Source organism: Lepidochelys kempii, chromosome 18 (genome assembly GCF_965140265.1).
Source record: "Lepidochelys kempii isolate rLepKem1 chromosome 18, rLepKem1.hap2, whole genome shotgun sequence".
Classification (NCBI taxonomy): domain Eukaryota; kingdom Metazoa; phylum Chordata; order Testudines; family Cheloniidae; genus Lepidochelys; species Lepidochelys kempii.
In genome coordinates, this window is record NC_133273.1 from 8261956 (window position 1) to 8284977 (window position 23022).

The 23022-nt window shown below is 46.9% G+C and overlaps 1 protein-coding gene across 1 annotated transcript in view; it reads left to right on the forward strand.

Annotated features, from left to right (window-relative positions):
• Positions 1-1691: 1691 nt before the first annotated feature.
• Positions 1692-23022, forward strand: part of ARHGEF10L (Rho guanine nucleotide exchange factor 10 like) — a 191178-nt gene continuing 169847 nt past the window's right edge. Inside the window, exon 1 of the mRNA XM_073316338.1 lies at positions 1692-1797. The gene's annotated coding sequence lies outside the window, so the exon portion shown is untranslated. The remainder of the gene's footprint in view (positions 1798-23022) is intronic.

Here is a 23022-nt window from a genome sequence, read left to right on the forward strand (position 1 = left end):
TGTAATGGGGGACTTTTTTCTGCAACCTGTTAGTTAGAGCTGTTGTTTTGGTTGTATCTGAGTCTTAACGAAGTCCTTGTTTCAAAAAACTCTGGTCTAATGAAAATCAAAAGCGTCTTAAGTCAAGAATTTAGTGTGTATTAGGAGGGTCCTACAGCCTTAGGGATATTTCTTAGAGACAGTATGGCCTAGTGAGCAGTGCACTGCATCTCAGGAGACTTCGGATCCAGTCCTATTCTGCTGAGTGACCGGTAAGCCAGTCACTTTCCCTGCCTGGGCCACAGGCTATGTCTACACTACCACTTACGTTGCTCAGGGATGTGAAGGTTCCACCCCGAGCAACGTAAGTTACGTTGACATAAGCACTCTTGTGCGTAGCGCTATGTTGGCGAGAGTTTTTCCTGCAGACGTAGCTACCACTGCTCGTTGCGGGTGGATTAATTATGTCGACGGGAGAGCTGTCTCTCATCAGTACAGGCATGAGAGATCTTATAGCGGCATAGCTTCATTGGTACAGCTGCGCCGGGCTAAGCTCTCTAGTGTAGACATAGCCTCAGTTTCCCCATCAGTAAAATCGGGATAATAATCCTGACCACTGTAAAGCGCCCTGTGATCTACTGATGAAATGCGCAGTGTAGCAGTAGAACCTAGAAGCCCCAACTGAGACTCAGGACTGCATTGTACTGAGCACCGTACAAACACAGAGCAATGGGACGTCCCTGCTCCAAATAGATTGTGCCAGATAGCAGGTGGGAGGGGAAACAAAGGCAGAGAGAGGGTGAGCCATTTGTCCAAGATCCTCTGGCAGCTCGGATGAGAATAGAACCGATGCCCTTTGAGTCCCAGTCCAGTGCTCTACCCTTGAACCTCATGGCCCTATTTAAAGCTACTGCTCCAAAGTCCTTCAAGAGGAAAGGCAGAAGAGGTCACTTAAAGCTAGTTCTTCCAAAATAAGTGTGTAAGGCCCCAATCCTGCAAGGGGCTCTGTGCATATTGAGTCCAATTGACTCCATTGGGCTTCTGCATGGGCCCCAGGTGCTGCCCATTCAAAGCTCATTGCAGAATCAGGGCCTGCGTTAGCTTGTCTAGGCAGTGGGCTAGATTTGTCCCCTTTGGGGGGTGTCTGTGGAGGAGGAGGGAAGAGCTCCCTGCTGCTCCCAAACACTGAGGTATCCAAAATCACTGGTACTTTTAAGAATGTTGGCCTTCTTTGACCAATAATGCGAGCACTCACCTCCTGCACCAGACAATGCGCAGTTCAAAGCTGCTACAGTAGTTTTAATTATTAGTGTGTACATATGAGGGAGGCCTCTCCAGGGGGACCCAGGCTAATTGTCCTCAGCAAACAGCCTTCCTTGCTGGTAATGGACACCAAAGGCGGAAATTAGCCCTTGGTGCCAAGTTGCATTCTAATCCTGACTTGGATTCTGCAGCTGACAATGAAGGAGGAAGGATTTCTGCCTCTAGGCATCCATTAGGTGGTGCCAGGACAGCTTTAATTCCCAGCTCTTTCCTAGCCCTAAGTCAGTGGCTGACTCAGAGAGCCCAGCCCATGCTGAGCCAGGAGTAGTCACTCCGGAGACAGGTAATGCCCATACCTGTAGGTTCTCTGCTCCTCCTGCAAGTGTCTGACTAGCTTCCAGACTCCTGTGTCCCTGAGCTGCCGCAGCTGGGAGGAAGAGACAAGACATCAGAGAAACCAAACCAGTATCCTACACAGGAGCGAAGTCAGCTTTGTCTGCAGCACCAGAGGGCTTGTTTCTTCGAAGGGCAAGCGGAGGATTTGAAAGGAACCAAGTAAGCTTTTTACTGTCTGTCTTCCCGGGCGGAGTGGATGTGCGGCGCTGCGCTTGGCTGAGTGTGTTGTGCGGTTGATAGGATTTTGATGAAATCTGGTGGTTTGGCCGGTGTATCAAAGGATCAGAGCGAGGGAACCTCCTGTGGGAAGTTTGGCCCTCTTCTGATTCCCCAGCTGATTTTCTTTACAGCGAAAGGCTTGTCTTTGTTAGGAAATTGTGTTGCTTTGAGTAGACTGGGTCCAAGTGCCCTATCTGGATGCAGTTATATCAGTAAAATAATAACGCCTGCCCTTCGTAGAAAGAAAAGGAGGACTTGTGGCACCTTAGAGACTAACCAATTTATCCGATTTATCTGTGAGCTACAGCTCACTTCATCGGATGCATTCAGTGGAAAATACAGTGGGGAGATGTATATACACAGAGAACATGAAACAATGGGTGTTACCGTACACACTGTAACCAGAGTGATCACTTCAGGTGAGCTATTACCAGCAGGAGGGGGTGGGGGGGACACACCTTTTGTAGTGGTAATCAAGGTGGGCCATTTCCAGCAGTTGACAAGAACGTCTGAGGAACAGTTGCCGGGCGGGGCGGATAAGCATGGGGAAATAGTTTTACTTTGTGTAATGACCCATCCACTCCCAGTCTCTATTCAAGCCTAAGTTAATTGTATCCAGTTTGCAAATTAATTCCAATTCAGCAGTCTCTCGTTGGAGTCTGTTTCTGAAGTTTTTTTGTTGAAGTATTGCCACTTTTAGGTCTGTAATCGAGTGACCAGGGAGATTGAATTGGAATTAAATGAATGGGTCATTACACAAAGTAAAACAATTTCCCCATGTTTATCCTCCCCCTCCCCCCCCTCCTGCTGGTAATAGCTCATCTTAAGTGATCACTTTCCTTACAGTGTGTATGGTAACACCCATTGTTTCATGTTCTCTGTGTATATAAATCTACCCACGGTATTTTCCACTGAATGCATCCGATGAAGTGAGCTGTAGCTCACAAAAGCTTATGCTCAAATAAATTTGTTAGTCTCTAAGTACTCCTTTTCTTTTTGTGGACACAGACTAACATGGCTGCTACTCTGAAACCTACTCTTCATATAGCGCTGTTCATCAGCGCATGCCAAAGTGCTTTACAAAGGAGGTCAGGATCCCTACTTTCATTTTACAGCTTGGGAAAACGGAAGCACAGAGCAGGGAAGTGACTTGCCCAAGGTCACTCAGCAGGTCAGTGACAGAGCTGGGAATAGAACCCAGGCCTCCAGTCTAGTGCACTATCCATTAGTCTTCACTGCTCTTCCCATGTAGAAAGGAGGATAAGCTATACCCGTAGCTAGTCACCATTATATATATTGAGGCACTTTTCCCTCCTGGGCAGGTGCTGAGTCCCTTTTGCAGTGCTCTCTAGCCCTGCTACTCCAGGAAGCGGGAGAAGTTTCCCTGGCTATTCTGCTGTCGAATTATTGTGGCGAGAGGGGAGCAGGGACTCCTGAGAACCCAGATGTGACCGGGCTTAGCATGCAGACAAACTGATTCTCTTCTCCTCTTTGCCTGGGGGCGAATGACTCCAAGTGTGAGGCGGGAAATTGGGCTGAGAGGGAGCAAAGAGCGAACAGAGCTGACTCCAGGCAGTGTTTTCGGAAGGGCAGATGAATTCCCAGGTGCCGAGGCCTTGTTTTGCATACACCAGTGTAACTATGGGTATATCTACACTGCAATGAGAGACCCTTGTCTGGCCCAAATCAGCTTGCGGGGCTCCTGCTGTGGGGCTAAAAGCTGCAGTGTAGACAGTCTGGGCTCGGGCTGAGACCCTCCCTGCTTGCAGGGTTTCAGAGCCTGGGCTCCAGCCCGAGCCTGACCGTTTACACTGCAATTTTTAGCCCCAGAGCCCGAGCCCTGCAAGCCCAAGTCAATTGACCTGGGCTCTGAGATTGCAGTGCAGAAGTACCCTTAGTTAGTTCAGAAATTGGTTTAGTTAAAATGCTGCCCTGCCACCAGTGCTTAATTTGTGCCAGGGCCTGGCAGTTCATAGCCCCAGCACCTCTGGGCTTGGCAGTGTGACGTTGCACTCCATAATGTTTTATGGAAATATACTTATGAGTGTAAATATAATATAACTGGAATATGCTTTATGCAAAAAGTCTCTTGGAAGGTATCATTAGGAAGCTTATAATCTACTGAGTGTGTTCATCCTATTTGTATGAACGTATCATTCTTGTATCTGAAACTAGGAATATGGGGGCTTAGAATTTTGATGGCTCCCATTGACTAGGACAATTGGTTGTAGATGGCTCTGTTTACTTGCAAACCTTCTTGGGTGTGTGCGGGAACGAAGGCTGGGATCTCACAGGACATGTGACCAGGGCACAGGGTACTGGAATCCATCTTAAATCTGGTACCTTTCCATTTAGAAGGAGGTGTGGGGACCCAGAGAGACAAAAGATTCCCGCCTTGTGCAAAAGCTATAAAAGGGGGTGGAACAGAACAAAGGGGGTCGCAGTCATGAGAACACCCCTGCTTTCCACCTAAGATGTCTGCTGGAACTAACAAGGACTGTACCAGGGGAAAGGATTGGCTCCAGACTAGGAAGGAGTCCAATCTGTGAAAGAAGCTTATTGGGACATCTCTAAGGGTGAGATATTACCTGTATCAGTTTCTTAATGTATTAGGCTTAGACTTGCGGGTTTTGTTTTATTTTGCTTGGTAACTTACTTGGAACCACTAAAATCCTACTTTTTATACGTAATAAAATCACTTTTGTTTATTAATTAACCCAGAGTAAGTGATTAATACCTGGGAGAGCAAACAGCTGTGCGTATCTCTCTATCAGTGTTCTAGAGGGTGGACAATTTATGACTCTATCCTGTGTAAGCTTTATACAGAGTAAAATGGATTTATTTGGGGTTTGGATCCCATTGGGAATTGGGTGTCTGGGTGCTGGAGATAGGTGACCTGCTGAGCAGGCTAGCACGTCTGGCTCAACAAGGCAGGGGTCTGGAGTCCCAAGCCGGCAGGAAAAATAGGCTCAGAGGTAAAGTCAACACATCAGGTGACAGTCCCAAGGAGGCTCTGTGACCGGTCTCTCTGACCGAACCTGTCACAGGCAGTTCATAGCCCTGGCACCTCTGGGCTTGCTGCATCAGTTATGAATCAGTTATGAATGTAAAAAAATTGCTTGAATCCCAGCACCTCTTTCATTACAAATTAAGCACTGGCTGCCACCCTCACGAGTGCTCACTCTTAGACTGGTTCAAGCACACTAAGGAATTGACCTGTGCTCCGTTGATAGAAGGCAGGCACTCTGAAACTGAGTAAAGTGCCCACATAGCAGGGTGGCATTGAGCTCATGACATTTACTTGCAACAGTGCAACATGACAAGACCTGACTTGTGGCTAGTGTGTTCTCTTAAGAGTGGAAGAACGCAGACACCCGCTCTCCTTCTTTCCCATCCTGTTTTGTTGGGACAAGGAAACAAAACCAGAACCAGAGTGCAGGAGGAAAGATTCATCTCCAGGGAAATGCAAGCCTGGGAGACAATGAGAGAAGGAAGAGTGGCCCAGGGCTGTGCTTAGACTTCTTCTTCAGGGATCAGCCCTTTGGTTTGAATCCTCTGTGCTCTGGTCCCAGGCTTAACCCTTTGCTGCTGTGTTAAACACTTGTAACATTTCTCCTGAGTCATTCGGAGCTCTGGCTCACTGTGGAATCCTCAATGTTCCTCCTTCTCAGAATGAGCAAAGGAAACAAAATCAAGTACAAAGGCCCAACTGTGTCTCTCTCTACAGGGTCTGACTGGTTCCTCCTCAAACCGCTGGGAGTGACTGGTATCAAGTGCTGGGAGATTGGTTGTGATTTTACCCCATTCTGAAGTTAGTCAGGCTGGCTAAGGTTTCCTTGGGGAGGTAGATGCTGTTAATATGGAGAGAATATAACAGCTTTGTCATTTAAATCCCTGTCAGAATTTTGATTGATTTATGTGAATAAAAGAAAATCAGTGAAGAAATGATAACCTGTTCCAGACTATTTCTTTTTTTATCATCTCTCATATGCACATTCCCATGATGTCCAATGATGTGATTTTATTGTGAGTCTTGTGATGTTTGTGTCACAGAGTCCCCAGGCGATGCCCTGGAACTGCTCCTGCCTGGCTTCATAAGGACTCTGGTGAAGTCTCCTCTCTGTGGGCAGACTGTCTTCGGGGCCAAAAGCTCACACGGCTTCCACCTTCCTGGGTCTGATCCTGGAGCATTCAGCATCCGCTGCCCCTCCGTGCACTTCCCACAGGGAGTTCACTCAGATGGGGCTCCTGGGGAAGCCAGCGGGTCCTGCACCCCAACTTCACAGTCAGACGTGACTCTTAGCCAGCCAGTAAAACAGAGGTTTAGTCAATAATAGGAACATGATCTAAAACAGAGCTTGTAGGTACAGAGAACAGGACCCCTCAGCTGGGTCCATTTTGGGGGGCAGTGAGCCAGACAACCACGTCTGCACTTCACTCCTTGTTCCCAGCCAGCCCCAACTGACTCCCCCTCCAGCCCCTCCTCCTCTGGGCTTTGTCCCTTTCCCGGGCCAGGAGGTCACCTGATTCCTTTGTTCTCCAACCCTTTAGCTCTCACCTTGCAGGGGGGAAGGGCCCAGGCCATCAGTTGCCAGGAGACAGAGTGTTGGCCATTTATGTACCCTGGCCCTTTGCTCTGCAACAATTACGCTCCCTTATCCCACCACCTAGAGACTTAAGAAATGCATAGGGGAAACTGAGCACCCGTACAGTATTCAGAGGAAACATTAAGAAGAGTCCTACTTCGTCACAGTTTGCTCTTTGGGAAGCAGTGTGTACTAGTGGCTAGCACTTTGGACTGGGCTGTAGGAGATCTGGATTCTATCTCTGGTTCTGCCGCTGGGTGACTTTATGCAAGTTGCTTTTCCCTGTCTGTACCTCAATTTCCCAATCTATAAAATGGGAATAAAGATTCTGACCTTTTGTAAAGCACTTTGAGATCTACAGATGACAAGTGCTATAAAAGAGCTAGGGATTGTTATTTATTAATAAAGCCCCAGCAGCTGGAGTCATGTGATTAGGCAAAATTCTTGTTTTTCATTTAAAAAGTAGTAAGTTTCTAGTCCTCCTGGTTGCAGAGAAAACTTTAAAATGACCAAAAATCATAAGGCAGGGTCCCAAAATTACGAGATTGTCTTAAAAATAATGATGAGATTTAAAGAAAAAATTGGGGGTTTTGTTTTGTTTTGTGTTGTTTTTTTTTTTGCTTTGTGGCTTTTGAGCCTTTAAAGGATTTTCAAGCTTTTCTCTGCAGCCACAAAATCTAGAAATGTCCCTTTTCTTTCTTGCTGTCCCCTGACTCCAGGAACTAGAGCTGTAGTAAAAACAGCAAGTAACATGAGCCTTGCAATGAAATCACGAGAGCTGGCAACACTGCGAAGGTGGGACAATATTGAAGCGCTACCGGCCCCATTTGTGCAGTTGCATCCGTGTGGCTAGAACCGTGCATGTGTGTGGCCATCTGTTGCCTCCAGTGGGATGTTACAGGGGCTTTAGGGTTTGCCCGTGTGGATCTGATTGCAGATTCAGGGCACTGGGAGGTAAGAGCAAGAGGCAGTTGAACAACTCAGTCAGATGATATACCCCCAGAAGGTAAAGCACACCTCAGTGCTCGTTTGATAAAGGCTGATTTGGTTGGTTGGTTGTTTTTCAAAAACAACAATGTGGGTTTGGCCAGGGTGTTGCTGTAATATCATCCCATTCCCTTAGATTTAGCTGGGGCTCTCTGTCTGGTTTATCTGGTTTGTTAGGAAATAATTGATGAAGTGTTTTTTTTTAAGAAGCCAAGCTGGGCGGAGGTGGCATCATGACATATCTTCTATGACTGAGGTCTGGCAGGCAGAACACTGGGGTGTGACTGGTCAGAAGCTAGTGAGGAGGGATAGCTCAGTGGTTTGAGCATTGGCCTGCTAAATCCAGGGTTGAGAGTTCAATCCTTGAGGGGGCCATTTAGGGATCTGGGACAAAAATGGGAGATTGGTCCTGCTTTGAGCAGGGGGTTGGACTACATGACCTCCTGAGGTCCCTTCCAACCCTATGAATCTATGTGTGGGTTAGCAGCTGCCCAGCCACTGAGAGAGTTGGGAAGGGTAATTTCCAGCAGCCTCTGGTTATGAGCAGAGATGTGACTGTCAAGGACAGCCCCGCAGAACCCTTTTGAGCAAGCACCTATTAAACAAGGTCCACTGAACTGAGCAAACCACACCTTACTGGCTACAGCCCATCAGTGAGTTTGCTTGCGTCTCTCCGTTGTGTGCATGTGTTCTTAGCACATGTAAACAGTCTCATGAAGTAACATGGCTTTGCACCACTGCCCCCTGCTGGAGGGAATCAGGACAGTTTTTAGCTCTGTATCATAGCCGCTATACTTCTGAAAGATCATGGGGATTCTCCTTTGGCTTAAGTGATGGGGTCCTTTGGGAGCAGGAGGATGTGAGTTCTGTCCCTGCTGCTGACCATGCAGCTTTATTTGATCATGACTGGGGTGCAGCATAGTGACAACAAGGCAGGTCCTTAGTGGCCTTGGATACTGATACAATATACATTGTTAACGACCAGTATGGTAGGTGCCCTGCTTTAATAATATTTATCTTGGGGTGGTGCCTAGAGGCCAGCCAGGTCAGGCCCCACTGAGCTAAACTCTGTGCAAACACACAGGAAAGGACAGTCTCTGCCCCAAAGACATAACGGTCTAAAAGACACGACGTGACAGGTGGGTGAGACAAGCAAGTGAGTCGGGGGGACAGTGGGGGAGACAAAAATAACAAGGTGGGTGCAGTGCTTAGCAGAAGCATGGTTTAAACACATACACCCTAACACCAAAGAGCCCCTAAATGAGCTAGGATGGTCTTGTGGTTAAGGCACTGAACTAGGACTTAGCTGATCTGGGTTCTACTTATGACTTAGCCACTGTCTCTTTATGTGACCTTGGGCAAGTCATTTAATCTCTCTGGGCCCGAGTTCCCCATCTGTGAACAGAGGATAATTGTCCTGCCATCTCTAGGAGGGGCATCTTCAGGATAAATCCAGTCATGTTGGTGACGCGCTCAGATCCTCTGGGGGAAGGTGAGACATAGTGTAGGCCAATTGTCTCAAATAAAATTGTACTCCATTTTTCTAACTTTGACTTAGTAAGAAGAAATTGTTCTGAGTTTATTTTTTGCTGACTGTGTTAACATTTGTTCGTGAGGAATAAGAGTTTTATGGCTGTAATTGCCTTGTTTGCTGTTTGTTGTGAGTAAAGAATGTCTGGTAATTAAATGAGAAAGGATAGCTAGCTAGGCCAGATGGTCAAGAAGGGAGTGGAGGAGTCAAGAGGTGCCAGCTTTCACCCGGATGGCAGATTGACGACCCTAAGGCAAAGGCATACACCCAAGGACAAAATAAGGAGTTGAGCCAAAGGAATAGATAAGAGACAGCTGCAAATCCTCCTGGTAACAACTCAAAATAATGCTAATTAAGAGCAACATTGAATACCTCATAATTGACAGCCTCCAGTGTGACACAGCAAGGTCCATAGACTTGTATGGGAACTTATCACTGTAAAGAAGGGTGTATTGCCATGGGACTTTGGGTTCGTTCTGCATCAACATCAGAGCGTCTGATGTGCTCGACAGAGCCCAGCTCCCCTCCCTCGTGTGCAGTTTCAGAGTCTACATGCCGCAGCAGGTCCCAAGAGAGGAGGCACATGACTGGCAGCCCCCTTTGTCCTATTCCACCCCCTTTGATATCTTTGGAAGCCTTTGTCTCTCTCTGGGTTCCCACCCCTCCTTCTAAATGGAAAAGCACCAGGTCAAAGATGGATTCCAGTATCCTGTGACACGTTCACATGTCCTGTAAGCCCCCCTCCATTCTTTTAGGCCTGGCCCGCACCTATGCAGTGGAGGCTTGCAGGTAAACAGAGCCATCTACAAAAACAAGGAGGAGTTGTGTGGCACCTGCCACAAGACTCCTCCTTGTTTTTGCTGCAACTGACTAACCTGGCTCCCCTGCTGAAACTTGTCAGAGCCATCTACAGTCACTTGTCCTAGTCAATGGGGGCCATCAAGATTCCAAGCCCCCAATAATGGCCCACACTTTGCATAATTACAATAGGACCTCGAATTATGCTTCATATTCCTAGTTTCAGACACAAGAATGATACATTCATACACATAGGATGACCACACTCAGTGGATTATAAACTTTGTAATGATATCTTCCAAGAGACCTTTTGCATAAAGCATATTCCAGTCACATCATATATACACTTATAAACAGACTTCCATAAAATCACACCCACTCCCTTCCTTTTACCTGTGGACTGGTTAACCCTTTACAGGGAAAGCAAGTACAGAACAGCTACTAACGGGGATTTTATAGCTAACTGGCTGGCTGGGTGCCCAGAAAAGGGAGTCCCCCCCTCATTTATGACAGCAGCCAAAAATGGATGTGTGGCCAGCATTACCTCTGTCAGGAACTCTGGGCCTGCACTCCTTCACCTGAACCTGGGGCTAGCTGGCTCAGCCCTCCGGCCAGTTAATGAGCCCAGCTGGGCTGCTCTAGCATCACCTGATTGGCCGTCCCACCCGATAGGCTGCAAGGAGCCTCTAGGGCTGCATTTAAGCTCAGCAGCAGCAGAAGGCACTGGCTGCTTATTCCTGACCTGGTGATTGCTCCTGTGCCTGACAGTGGAGTCGCATCATACGCGCCTTTAACTTACGCGAATTCAACTACACGCGCTCGGCAAAAAAAAAAAAGAAAAATAACTCACGGCGGTGGAGTACGGTACAGGAGTCGACAGGAGAGTGCTCGGGGGTTGATTTATTCGCGTCCAGTCTACACACGATAAATCAACCCCCGCTGGATTGGTCTCTGCCCGCCGATCCAGTGAGCATCTGAATGCATCCGATGAAGTGAGCTGTAGCTCATGAAAGCTTATGCTCAGATAAATTTGTTAGTCTCTAAGGTGCCACAAGTACTCCTTTTCTTTTTTCAATAAATGTGGCGTATTGCCGTATCCCCTTTAAAAAGCTTCCGTGTGCTTCTTATAAGCATAACATTTTTGGTGGAGAATTGCGGTGGGAGTCGAGTAAAACAAAAGAGTTTCTCAATCTGACCCTGAACTCTGAAGGGTATAGGAGTGTCAGGCGGTATTTTCTACGTGAGACCCAAGTCTGAAGGACACAGGAGTTTTGGGCAAATACTTTTTGTGAGACCCAACTCTGAAGGATATAGGAGCGTGGGCAAATAGTGGTAGCACCCGTGTGAAAATGTTTAGAAGAAAGCAATCCGAAGATGATACCTCCAAGGGGGGAGAACAAGGATCACTACCTTTCGTTCAAGAAATTACTCCTTTTAAACAGATCTTGCTGTGTTAAACCAAACTCTGAAGAATATAGAAGTTTGGGCAGTGTGGTTTTATTTTTATTTTTGTAAGCAAAATTGTTGTAATTTCACAATTAAAAAAAATGTTTAAAAAAAGGGACCAGAAGGTGTGGGGGATAGTTGAGGAGCCCACTCTCATTGCTAAATTGGTAGTGGAACAAAGCCTGTGTCGGTTCAGCGAGGAAAGCAGGATCAGGCCCAGACAAGCAAGCAGGCAACAAATAAAAAAATTGAAAATCTTGCTGGGAGCCCTGAGGGGCATAATGGCAGGGAAGCAGTAAGTACAGGCCTGGGCAATTCAAATCCCTGGAACAATATTTGGAATGGTGATATCTGAGTTAATGAAGATGTCATTTAAAAAAATAAGCAAGTAATTAAAAAAAAAAGTGAACTCTGCAAAGGCTAAAGGAAATTAAGCAGTTGAACTTTGTTAAACTGTTTTTGAAAAAAAGTGTTATAGGAAAAAAATTCTTGGTTTCTTTGCAGCCATTCTGAAGGGAAAATGGGTCCTTTTCCAAAGAAATGTCTGTAAGTAATCCAGGCAAAGAAACAATCTAATTTAAATAATTTGACAATGGACAATTTAGTCAAATTTGCTAAAAGAACATAATGGGGTTTCTATTTGAATGGAACTGCCCCCAAATGTATAAAAAAGATGTAATCTGTGTACGGCTGTGTAAATATATTATGTAAATATGTAAGGTTTTAAGAACCTAAATCAGCACTCCCGGTTTGTAAAACTCTTGTTTTGTAGGTTTAAAATGAATTGGTTTTGTTTTGATTTTAAATAATACCACTAAAAATCCATTTAGATCTTTCATTCAAAGTTGCAAAACTGACAAACTTTTTGCCAGACACAGGTAACTAGTATTGTTTGGCTTTGGTATTTAGCATTTAACCCTTAAGGTGCCTTTATGCTTTATAACGTTCAATATGTTTTTAAATAAAAAACAAAGTCATCAATGTAATAAAAGGCAGCCAAGAGCTGCAGTTAAAAAAAAAAAAAAAAAAGGAAAAAAGGAAAAAAAGGACAGTGGACCTCTAGAGCACAAGCAGGGGTAAGGTGCACAAAAAAGCAATGTTAAAAACACTGAGCCTGAAGGTGGCTCTGAGTAATCAGACTGTCACTTTGATAAGGATACATAAAAACTCGGCAAGCACAAAAAACCAGTTACACCTTATGTAAAAATTAATATGGCTAATGTTCTAGAAGTTAAACTATGAAAAAAAAAAAGTGCATTTCCCCCAGGACATGTGCATTGTATATTGTAGAAGGGATAAAGAAATGCAAACAAAACAGCTACTTAATTAAAATCCTGCAAGGGCTTCAAAAAGGAGCCATCATAGGTTGTGTTTTCTTTTTCAGATCGATGTTTGTTTTAAAAGCAAAAATTAAAAGTAAAAAGGTAATCAAAACTCTGGTGGAAGTTAATTGTGTCCCTTTTAAGACAGAGTCTCTGAGCTGCTAGTAGGTTTGGATCCAAAAGCAAGCCAAAAAGCATCTGTGTTAATGCAAATTACCTAACTAATAAAAAAAAAAAAAAACCCTGCCCATAAATGGCAGCACAAAAAAGCCGCAAATAAAGAACATACCTGGTCAGCAAACAAACTACCTGAAAGCAAAAGGCTCAAATTATAACCCTCCAAATAAAGATTTCAGAGTAGCAGCCGTGTTAGTCTGTATTCGCAAAAAGAAAAGGAGGACTTGTGGCACCTTAGAGACTAACCAATTTATTTGAACATAAGCTTTCGTGAGCTACAGCTCGCTTCATCGGATGCATTCAGTGGAAAATACAGTGGGGAGATTTATATACACAGAAAACATGAAACAATGGGTGTTATCATACACACTGTAAGGAGAGTGATCACTTCAGATGAGCTAATACCAGCAGGAGAGCAGGGGGAGGGGGGGAAGAAAACCTTTTGTCGTGATAATCAAGGTGGGCCGTTTCCAGCAGTTGACAAGAACGTCTGAGGAACAGTGGGGAGGGGAGGGGGAATAAGCATGGGGAAATAGTTTTACTTTGTGTAATGACCCATCCACTCCCAGTCTTTATTCAAGCCTAAGTTAATTGTATCCAGTTTGCAAATTAATTCCAATTCAGCAGTCTCTCGTTGGAGTCTGTTTTTGAAGTCTTTTTGTTGTAATATTGTGACTTTTAGGTCTGTAATCAAGTGACCAGAGAGATTGAAGTGTTCTCCGAGTGGTTTATGAATGTTATAATTCTTGACGTCTGATTTGTGTCCATTTATTCTTTTATGTAGAGACTGTCCAGTTTGACCAATGTACATGGCAGAGGGGCATTGCTGGCACATGATGGCATATATCACATTAGTAGATGTGCAGGTGAACGAGCCCCTGATAGTGTGGCTGATGTGATTAGGCCCTATGATGGTGTCCCCTGAATAGATATGTGGACACAGTTGGCAACGGGCTTTGCTGCAAGGATAGGTTCCTGGGTTAGTGGTTCTGTTGTTTCAGAGTAACAGCCGTGTTAGTCTGTCTTTGCAAAAAGAAAAGGAGTACTTGTGGCACCTTAGAGACTAACCAATTTATTTGAGCATGAGCTTTCGTGAGCTACAGCTCACTTCATCGGGGGCATCCGATGAAGTGAGCTGTAGCTCACGAAAGCTCATGCTCAAATAAATTGGTTAGTCTCTAAGGTGCCACAAGTACTCCTTTTCTTTTTGGTTCTGTTGTGTGGTGTGTGGTTGCTGGTGAGGATTTGCTTCAGGTTGGGGGGCTGTCTGTAAGCAAGGACTGGCCTGTCTCCCAAGATCTGAGAGAGCGTTGGGTCGTCCTTCAGGATAGGTTGTAGATCCTTGATGATGCGTTGGAGAGGTTTTAGTTGGGGGCTGAAGGTGATGGCTAGTGGTGTTCTGTTATTTTCTTTGTTGGGGCTGTCCTGTAGTAGGTGACTTCTGGGTACTCTTCTGGCTCTGTCAATCTGTTTCTTCACTTCAGCAGGTGGGTATTGTAGTTGCTGAATTGGAATTAATTTGCAAACTGGATACAATTAACTTAGGCTTGAATAGAGACTGGGAGTGGATGGGTCATTACACAAAGTAAAACTATTTCCCCATGTTTATTCCCCCCCTCCCCACACTGTTCCTCAGATGTTCTTGTCAACTGCTGGAAAGGGCCCACCTTGATTATCACTATGAAAGATTCCCTCCTTCCCCCGGCCCCACTCTCTTGCTGGTATTAGCTCATCTTAAGTGATCACTCTCCTTACAGTGTGTATGGTAACGCCCATTGTTTCATGTTCTCTGTGTATATAAATCTCCTCACTGTATTTTCCACTGAATGCATCCGATGAAGTGAGCTGTAGCTCACGAAAGCCTATGCTCAAATAAATTGGTTAGTCTCTAAGGTGCCACAAGTCCTCCTTTTCTTCTTCCAAATAAAGTGTTTAAAAAAAAAAAAAGTCAAACCTAAGAATAAGAGAGGGACAGTTTAACCCTAAGGAGAAAAAAATATACCTTTTTCTGTGTATGTAGTGCTGAAATCTGAAGACAGGTACAAAAGGGGTCTGCTTATATGCATGACCTTTTAATTCACCAAAACCCCAAAAATATAATATAAATTTAAAAGCCTATGCAAAGATTTCAAAAAAACATTGAACACACTGGCATCAGAAACAAATGTCTAAATAAAAGGCATGGTATAACAAAATACTTTTAATAAATTTAATGTTAATATTAAACATTGGAATAAATTTAATGTTAATAAGTACCCCTGTAACAATGTATAGTGTATATAATTTAAAACACAAACAAACCACCTTTAAGGCATTCTAGTAATAATGCTTCTCAGCTATTACCTGTAAATAAACTTAAAGCTTAGCACAGCAAAAAACCGACTACATACCTGGTCTGCTGTATTTAAAAAAAAAACCCAACAACTGAGGCACATCACCTCATAACTGCACAGTGGACTAATTCACCCTAAACCCTTAAAAGGTAAAAGCCATTAAAACATGGCCTACCGACAAAAAAACCACCAGAAAGTGTGGGGGTAATTTTTCTGTTTTGCTTGCAGTCAGCAAGGGTATTTGTAAAAGAAAGAGATATTTTAAGCAATAATCTGCCACCCCCAAAGGGATAGAAACATGTTCTGTTTGTCTTCCAGAAAATAAAAAAAAGCTGGTACCCGCTGAAGAGCAACTCAAAATACCATGACTCTACTGTCGCAACCAAAATTATGTTTTGTGTTGCTGGCATTGTTGTGTATTATGTTTTTTTTAAAAAAGTACAGCATTAAAACAATAATAAACATACATTTTAAGCACAAAATAAAATTACCAAAAAAAAAAAAAGGTAAAAACATTAATTACTAACCCCCCCCCCCAGTAATAATTAACAAGTCAACCAGCTTCCAGCATTCAAGCCCAGCCACCGGGGTGTTTGTATAAAAATAAATATATATAAAGAAAGGCCATTACAACACCTTCCCTGACTATGGTAAGGGGCGGAGCAGTAAAGGTGTAGCTGCCCTAAAACTACCTTACGTAAACTCCGAAAGGTTATTACACTTGCTCAGCAGCCAAAAAATAAAAAAAAATTTAAAAAAGGGTAGCCTAAAAAAACAAAACAAAAAAAGGCTAAAAAATAGAAGTTTTAAAACCTGCTTTGGGTAAACCTAAATCAAAAGTTAAAATACTAAATGCTACAAACATCAAGGTATTAGCAAACAAAGTTACGGTACAGCTCAAGTGCAAAAATGAAAAAAAGCCCATCAGCTTGTCAAAATTAAAAAATCGGGCAAGAGTCATTTTCTGAAATACTGCCAGTATGGCAACAGCAAGGTAAAAATAATTTGTTACTTTTAGCAAAAACTATAAAGTCAACACAAGACTTGTGTTTGTATTATTAAATGTTAAAATATTGTGTGGCAACAAAAAGTGTACTCAAAGGCACCTGGGCAACAGCATAGGTGCAATGTAACCATACTGCAGAGCCCCACCGTCACTTACTATTTTCCGATTCACACAAATAAAAATGTTCACCGAGCAAATGCCAATAACGCCCTGAGTTTTTGTTTTCCTTTGTGGGTTAATTCGACCACCTTGTACCAATGGCTAGGAGGAAATAAGCAAATTAGTCAATTAACTGCAGCAACCCAAACAAAAGTACTAACACAAAGTCTGACTATTTTACACCAAAAAACTAAAATTCGAAAAGTATCCACACAAGCTCAACAAATTGTGGTGTACCATTGATATAACATTTTTAAAAAATGGTCCCCTCTCATGAACATCAGTTTTAAATATTATAATGCACCCCGTGATTGGGTTTTTTTGTACTAATTGGAATATTGTTTGTCATAATGTGCTTTGTGTGCTGTTGTCTCTTGTCTTACACTTAGATTGTCAGCTCCTTGGGGCAGGGACTGTCTTTATTCTCTGTTGGTACAGCACCTAGCGCAGTGGGGGCCTAATTCATTACCTGGGCTGCTATGCCCTACAGTAATATAGAGATAATAAAAGGTCCCGCAGTGAGCGAGTAGCAGAGCTGGGAATATAAGGGCACGTCTATACTTGCAAAGTTACAGCGCCGCTCGGAGAGCGCTGAAGGAAAACCGCTGTTGTGTGTTCACACTGACAGCTGCCTGAGCAATAGTGTGTTCAGACTTGTGCCACTTGCAGTGCTATTCGGAGCGGTGCACTCTGGGCAGCTATCCCACAGAGCACCTCTTTCTCTTTTGCAGCTGAGACTTGTGGGAAGGAGGAGGGGGTTGTGGGGCATCCTGGGTCCAGTCCCAATGCCCCATGATGCATTGCTTCGCATCCCAGCAATCCCTGTGCTTCCGTCCGCATTTGGCGCCATCTTTCAATGGTTTGTGTGCTACGCGTCCTGCCTCTTCGGGCTGCAGGAATGGATCCCGCACTGCTGACCAGTATGCTGCTTGCTCTGACCAACACGTCACGAGGGCAGTGGAGTTATTCCTTAAACTGCAAAGGCAAGGGGAGTGCGACACTGATCTCGCCACGCATCGTAGCTACGACACGAGATTGCTTGTGGCATTCACGGAGGTGCTGAACAGAGTGGAACGCCTCTTTTGGGTTCGGGAAACAAGCACTGAGTGGTGGGATCGCATCATGATGCATGTCTGGGATGACGAGCAGTGGCTGCAGAAGGAGGAAAGCCACATTCATGGGACTGTGTGATGAGCTCGCCCCAGCCCTGCGGTGCAGGGACACAAGAATGAGAGCTGTCCTGGCACTGGAGAAGCGTGTGGCGATTGCACTGTGAAAGCTGGCTACTCCAGACTGCTACCGACTGGTTGCTAACCAGTTCGGAGTGGGAAAGTTGACCGTTGGACTCAAGTTGACGGAAGTGTGCAGGGCCATTAATCACATCCCGCTCCGAAAGACCGTGGCTCTGGGCAACGTGCGTGACATTGTGGATGGCTTTGCACAAATGGGCTTCCCTAACTGCGGAGGGGTGATAGATGGCATGCATGTTCCAGTTCTGGCACCAGACTGCCTAGCCACCGAGTACATTAATTGCAAGGGGTATTTCTCAATGGTTCTCCAGGTGCTTGTGGATCACCACGGGTGTTTCACAGACATTAACGCAGGCTGGTCCAGAAAGGTGCATGACACACGCATCTTTCGGAACACTGGCCTGTTCAAGAAGCTGCAAACAGGGACTTTCTTCCCGGAGCAGAAGATCACCGTAGGGGAAGTCGAAATGCCCATTGTGATCTTGGGAGACCCCGCCCACCCCTTAATGCCATGGCTCATGTAGTCTTACACGGGACAATTTGACAGCAGCAAGGAGCGGTTCAACAACAGGCTGAGCAAGTGCAGAATGACTGTGGAGTATGCATTTGGCCGGTTAAAAGCCCGCTGGCAATGCATGTGTGGGAAGCTGCACGCGGCTGATGACAATATTCCTCGGCTTATCGCCGCGTGCTGTACGCTCCGTAATATTTGTGAAGGGAAGGGTGAAAGCTTCACTCAGGGCTGGACCACAGAGACTCAGCGCCTGGAGGCTGAGTTTGAACAGCCAGAGCCCAGGGCTATTAGAGGGGCGCAGCATGGGGCCAGAAGGATCAGGGATGCCCTGAGGTAGCAATTTGAAGCTGAAAGCCACTAATATTTGTTGCTATGCTCAGGACGGCAGTGCTTATAATGCTAGGAGGTGATTGGTGCACATGATGCAAGAAGGGGCCTTAACATAATTGTATGGTGCTTTGCAATGCTCTTTTTGCTTTCACTTAATAGAATAAAGATTGCTTTCAAACAAACGCAATTCGTTTATTGAAAGACAACAACCAGAGAAGAGAATCAAATGAAAAAATTCATCACCAGGGTGGGGGAGGGGGCATGGGGGAAGGGAAGGTCTCAAGAGGAGGAGGGGTCCCGGGACAGCTACAGATTTGTGTACGTCCAGGGATCATACCCAGCCTTCTCCTCTGGAGCAGAATGCAGCGGGTTCTGTACTTCAGCAGGGCCAAACTGCCGATGGATGGGTGTTGAGTGCAGTGGGTAGTGGGAGTCCACAGTGCTGGACTGTGAGGAGGGAGGAGTGGAATGCTGTGGGTAGAGAGTGGAGCCCCCCCCCCCCCCCGCGTCATGGCAAAGTGACGCGGGAAAGTTACCGTTCATGGGGCAAAAAACGAAGCAGCTTGCCGAGGAACCTGCGGCAGCGGATTGCCCAGTGTCTCCACGAGAGTTTCCTGGAGATCTCTGAGGGAGATTCCCGTGAAGTGAGGAGGGGGGGTCTATCAACAGCCTGTTCCGCCTCTCAGATTAAGCATGCGGTGGGAGGCAAGCCTGCTTTCTGCAACCCGCCTGCCCCCAACAACTCGCTTCAGCAATTCCCCAAATCAGATCCACTTACCAGGGGCCTCCTCTCCTATTTGTGCTTCGCCAAGCTCCGACGGCTGTGACTGGCTAGGCTCCTCCGGGGTAGAAAAGAGCTCCTGGCTGCCTGCATCTCTGGCCTCCGAGTCATCCTCTGCCTCTGGGTCCCCGTCCACATCCTCATCCAAGATTTCCTCCTCCTGGCTCGGTCCACTCTCATCTGGCATGTGAGCCAACAAAGTATCCACAGTGGCCTTCACAGTGGAGGTTGTGTCTCCACTGAGTACCGCGTCCAGCTCTTTGTAGAACCAGCAGCTCGTGGACGCAGCGCCGGAGTGGCGGTTTGCTTCCCGCACCTTGTTGTGGGCGTTCCGCAGCTCCTTCGCTGTGACCCTGCACTGCAGTGTGTCCCAGTCGCTGCCCCTTTCTGTCATGCATTGAGAAATGTATCTGTAGGTATCATAATTCCTACGGCTGGAGCACAGCTGGGACTGGACAGCTTCCTCTCCCCAAATGCCAGTTGGGTCCAGCAGTTCGGCATTGCTCCAAGCAGGGGATCGCCTGGTGGGTGTAGCAGGCCTGGCCACCTGGAAAGATGCACTGCATGCATCACCGAGCAAACAGGAGGGGGACTTTCAAATTTGCAAAGGAATGTACTCAGTGGGGTTGATGGTTGATCACTTGAGGGCAGGGCAGTAGGGTTCAAACCGATGACCAGAGAGGTGAGAACAGGCACGGTGGGACGACACCTGGACGCCATTCGCAGCGCCGTAATCGCCACGTAATTCGCTGGCACCGAGTGCCGTAGCCCCGGGGCAGAAAGCTTTTCGCCTCTCGTCGGGGTGGCTGCACGGGCCTGGCCGTGTGTGCACCTCGGGAGTTACAGCGCGCAAAGCTGCTTTACTGCTCAGAAACTTGCCAGTGTAGACGGGGCCTAAACCAATAGCCCTGTCTCTCATTCCCCTCCTTCTAGCACTAGCTAACACAGCCTGGCTGTAATGCAGCTCCTCTTAGCTCCATCCCAGCAAGGGAGCTAAATGCTTGCTGAGAAAACAGGGAGCCTGTCCTCTTTCTGCAGTAGATGTCCTGCTTTAGCAAACAGTGAGCAAACACTCCTTGGGTCTCCCGCTGGGCCTGCCATTCCCTTTCCCCGTGCCTCTGGGGCCACCTACGCCAAGATGTGCTCTGAGCTGCTTCACCTAGACCTGCTCAGCTCAATTTCCAATTGGGGGCAGTCGGCGGAACAGGAGGAGCAAGAGAATGCTTCCAGTAATGGTTCTCTAAGGCAGGCTGGAAGGTTGGCCTGGCGGGTGGGAGGAGGAATGGGGAGAGGCAGTTTTTATGGATGCCTCTTTAAATATTAACTTATATTTCCCGTGCTGGCTGGCAGGAAGGTCAGACATCTCCTATCTATGGGTCACAGCAGCACAGGCTCCCCGTCAGATTGCCTGATACCATCGGGGCCTGAGGGCAGTTAAGTCCCGATAGCACATTGAGTCCATGGCCTCTCTGCTGTGACTGCAAATGGGACACAGTGTGTCCTAGTGACTAAGGCACGGGAGTGGGACTCAGAACGACTTGCATTCAATTCCCACTGCTGACTGATCTGGGACAAGTAACTGACCTTTGCTTGTGCCTCAGTTTCTCCATCTGTAACATGGGGCTAATTATGATCCTTTGTAACGTGCTTTGAGATCTGCTTATTATACCTGCCCGTTATGACTTGGGTTATATGGGCACCTGGCCTTTAGGGACCCTCCACTCACTTTGCATGGAGGTTAATACAACCGTTAGAGAGTTAACAGTAGAGCTGGCCAGAAAAATTCAGCTGGAACACTTTTGCACTGGAAAAGCCCGATTCCTTGACAGAGAAGCGTTTGGCGGAGACGTGCGGATTTCAAAATGTTCCGAAAAAACAACCAGAAAATGGAATGGAGCAGTCCCGCGTGGTCAGAACGTGTTTGCCCTTTTCAGAACAGAAAGCTTTGCTTTTTTTGTTTTGAAATGACACAAAAGGGATTCCCCCCACTCCCTCCCTCAGAATTTCATGTCACGGGAAATTAGAATTTAGTGCAGTTTTTTGTTCCGTTCGAAACTCTGGAATTTCCCATGAAACTAGAAATCTGGTCCCTGCCCGGCTCTGTAACAGCTTCCGCTTCTTAACGCGACCTGGGCGGTGCTGAGCTCTCTAGTCCATTGTCAGCCCCTTGAACCCCCGTGCCTTTATTATTCAAATTTGTACCTGGGGGGTTAAGAATTAAGAGCTAAAGAGCAGAGTGGGAAACGGTTGTTCTAGGCAGAACCGGTAGCGCCCCCTATTATTCAGTTTGCCTGACACTTCCCATTGTCAGACCTGGTTTTCAGTTGCTTGTTATTTCTATAGGGCTAATGCTCAGTGCCTAAGAGCGCCTGTTTGTTCTTTGGCATAATGCAGCAGCGCCTTCTATGGGAAATTGCTACTCTGGTTGGTTCCAGATCCCCCGAGGGGGCCTCAGCGGTTAAAGGCGGGGGGACGGGGGGGATTCTGAGTTCATGGCATAAATGAGGAATAGCCCCAGCTGGAGTCAGTGGGCTCCCAGAGAACGGTTCAGTGACGAGCGCGTTCAGTGACCAGCACATTCGCTGGCCAGCACACCCGGGATTGAACCAAACACCACACTAGCTGAAAGCACGAGCTGTTACAGCTTGAGCTAAAGAGGCAGGCTTGCTTGTTTGTGCTATACCAGACTCCTACCATCTGCAGACTAGGCACCGAGGGGGCCTGTAGCACACTCGCCCGCGGGTTACAATTCCACTAGAACTCAGCCCTGAGTCTGAGCCTTATGGAGCTCGACATCAGGCTTGTAGCTTCATTTGAAATGATGGGGCAGGGCTGGTCTCTCTCAGCCCCAAGGAACCCTACGCACTCTCCTCCTCCCCAAATCCTGACTCATGGCCACCTGCCGGCAGGTGGGAGCTACCCGGCATCCCTTCTCCTGTATTAGCCAAACGCATGCCCTGCAGAGGTGATGTGAGGTGCTCTCTGCCTGCTTTCCCCTTTTCCCTCATGGGTGCTACCTCTTCCGTAGGCCCAACCCATCCTGGCCCAGGAGGCAAGAGACCTGGTCTCTGGTGGACTTGGGAGGTGAGTGAGGTGACGTATCCCACAAGGGGTGGATTGGCAGCTGGGAGGAGGGTTTGGGGCACATTTCAGAATGGGAAGCTTTTCTGGACCAACCACTCCAGCAAGTTTCCTCCATCAGTCTCCGCTCAAGGGTGGGCTTTGGGCACGCTTCAGCCACTTCCCCAATGCCCAGCCCCCTCCTGCAGATCATCCCCCAGGGATGCACTGCTGGGGATATCTGGTGACAGCCACAGCCCTGCAAGCTGGCCCTTCCTGGCATCTCCTACCCCGTCCCCAGGGCTGGGCCCCCCAGAACGCTGGCTTCTGCTGACAAGCCTGAGCTCACACCTTACCAAGACGAGCTAGCCGTGGGACAGCAGATCAGAGATGGGCGGGTCTGGGGACTCTGAGTGACGGTGAGGAAGAGCAGAGAGAGAGCATAGGGGGCAGCCTTGCTGCTGAGCATGGGAGGGAGAGATGGAGGTGGGGAGAGGAGGAAATGAGAGCAGAAATCCAGACCGGATGGGATTATCCATTGCCTCCACCTCGGGAAATACAAGGACCGTGAATCAGCTGTGCTAAGGGACAATAAGGCCGTGTCGACGCTGGGACTGCAGTCACTAGGGGAGTTGCAAAAGTTGTGCAGACCTCTAATGCAGACACAAACACGTTGGAATTTGCACCGGGGCAGTTTCTCTTGGTTTCAAACAGTGGGGAAGATGTACTAGCGCAAATCCTGCTGCACTAGCATTAACTGCGTCTTTGAACCTTGCAGCCGCACCGGTGCCGGCAATCCCAGCGGGGAGCCTACGCCACAAGAAGGGCGGGCAACGTGGTCCGAACAGCATTAGCAGCCGTGCTGCACAGGGCTGGCTTGAGGTT